Source organism: Montipora foliosa, chromosome 1 (genome assembly GCF_036669935.1).
Source record: "Montipora foliosa isolate CH-2021 chromosome 1, ASM3666993v2, whole genome shotgun sequence".
NCBI lineage: Eukaryota > Metazoa > Cnidaria > Anthozoa > Scleractinia > Acroporidae > Montipora > Montipora foliosa.
Window position 1 is genome coordinate 42,493,844 of NC_090869.1, and position 2,500 is coordinate 42,496,343.

General features: G+C 38.2%; 1 protein-coding gene across 1 annotated transcript in view; it reads right to left on the reverse strand.

Annotated features, from left to right (window-relative positions):
- LOC137998910 (phosphoenolpyruvate carboxykinase [GTP], mitochondrial-like) overlaps window positions 1-2,500 on the reverse strand; it is an 11,822-nt gene that overhangs the window by 8,158 nt on the left and 1,164 nt on the right. The window lies entirely within an intron of this gene.

The window sequence follows — 2,500 nt, forward strand, 5'->3', positions numbered from 1 at the left end:
AATTAATTTAAATCAAATGAAACATTGGTTTTTTGAGGAGAAGGGAAAACCGGAGACAAAAGCTTCTTGGAGCTCAGGGTCTGACAAATATTTTGAGCAAAACTTGCCCCTGGGCAAGTGGCATGTACAAATCTCTTGCCCAGGAGAATAAGCTGCTTCAGCCAGTCCCATATCAGTTCACAATAGACCTGGGATGGCGCAGTGATGAGAGCACTCGCCTCCCACCAATATGGCCCGGGTTCGATTCCCAGACTCGGCGTCATATGTGGGTTGAGTTTGTTGGTTCTCTACTCTGCACTGAGAGGTTTTTCTCCGGGTACTCCGGTTTTCCCCTCTCCTCAAAAACCAACATTTGATTTCATTTGCGTTAACTTGTTAATTTCAATTTACAGTGTCCCCGATTAGTGCTCTACAGCGCTAGAAGATTAGACACTTAAATAAAGTTCCTTTCCTTTCCTTTCCTAATCGGCTAACTCGATGTTGCACCCAATTCAAATCTCCTGAGATTAAGATTCCTTGTGTGTTGTATTTGCATGATAATGTAGCATTCATATTTAAATATGGAAATACCTGGAACAAAATGTTTTATTCCCAAAGGGTTTGAATTGGGTACAACAATGAGATAGCCGATTATGTCTAAGGTAAAATATTAGTTACTGAACCTTTGCAAAACCAAGTTCAGAAAAAAAAGATAAAAGAACCATTACAGATCAAGACATTTTAAATACAGCGAGTCTAAGTAAATAACGTTCCTCAAATGAAGAACTTGAACCTTCTTTTTAAATATTTTTGCCTATACGAGTTTCACGTACAGTAACAGAGGATTGCTTCTGGGACAAATTACAAAATTGTAGGTATCACGTTATGTTACATGAAAGTTTGCTAACTCAGACTCAGTTGTGTATGGACAGTTATGATTTATCCGTGTTTTGTGACGAACTTTCAAAATGTTGAAAAACAATTTATCTGTGGTATGGCAGCCTGGCCTTTGTGGCTTTACCAGGAGGAGTACTGGGTATGAGACATACAAAGATGATCTATGTTGAGGAAGAGAAATGCAGTTCTAAGAACAACACTGAACATGTCCACATAATGATACACTTCAAAATACTTCAATTTTAATTACCAGTAGAATGGTAAATTTTTAATGGGTAGGTATGTATTTGTTGCGCAAAATGACTTGTTAGCAAAATGCTATGGCCCAGCAGGCTTCTTCTGAAAATAAAACACTTGTCCAGCATGTTTTTCAACTTGTCCCTAATATTTGTTGGACCCTGGAGCTGAATAGACAACCAAAAAGCTCAACCAACATGACCCTGAGTATGGGAATCGTACCACAGCCACACTGGTTGGAGGCAACTGCTGTGACCACTATGCCAGCCCTAGCTCCCCCCTTGTTTACTAGGATTGCACTTTGTCCTATGGTTGGCTCACTGAAAACCAACTTTGGACTGCAGATTTGGTTGCAGACTTCAGATAGAAACTTGAACCAGGCATGAACACAGGTATAGGATACAACACTGAACTGAAAATACCGTATTTACCCATGTATGTATAAGTCTACCTTTTTACAGCCTCAAAAAAAGCTCCAAAAAGTGCCCTCAACTTATACATGGGTCAAAGATTTAGAGCCAAGTTCCAGCTAAAGATTTATTCAAAATTAACATAATAATGTTGTCTTGGGCATAATGAATGCAGTGGACAAAAGGAATGACGGAAGACTTCAAAATGAATGTAAGCAATTCCAGTTGAAACGAAAAAGGATTTGTCCAGCTCTTAATGTTGAAGATCCTCACTAGCACAAATATGAAATGCACACTCTGGAAATTTTTGTTTACCAAAGGCAGGAAGCTCAAAAAGGCATTTCTGTTTCTTCAAATAAAACACAATCATTCAACTGCTTAGTAACCTGGCACAATACCTCATGTTTATGTGCAAGCATCGTCACTCGCGTTGCCTGAAAATGCTGGTTGGTAATGATTGTTTTTTATTCTTTTTACAAACTTGGCCGATTTAGATGCTTTTGCAAACTTCGTAGTGTTTGGTTTATGAGTTTTTTGTTTTGTTTGTCATGTGAAATATTATAAATCAAGGAGCAATTAAACCTTGCACATTTCGAATCATTTTTGAAGTCATTTTCAAAGATTGACTCCTGCTTTTATGATGTTGTGCTTATCCTCTAAAGCCCTTTATCCTTGAACAACGAAACAGGTTAGTTTGAGGTTTAGAACTTTTTTGAAACTCAAGGACAAAATGCCCCCATATACAACAACTGCTGAACCACAAAACTATTAAGCGCTTGAGACCGTGATTTTTTTGTGTGACCGCAGTCCCAGAAATTGAAGAATACAAGATTAGTATCCCATGAATATTTAAGAAAGAAATTAAGAATGGGGGTCGACTTATACACGGGATTGACTTATACATGGTTAAATAAGGTAGATTGCCAGAGTACACACCAAAGAGGGAATATATGGGGGTTTTCTGTGATGTGATCAGC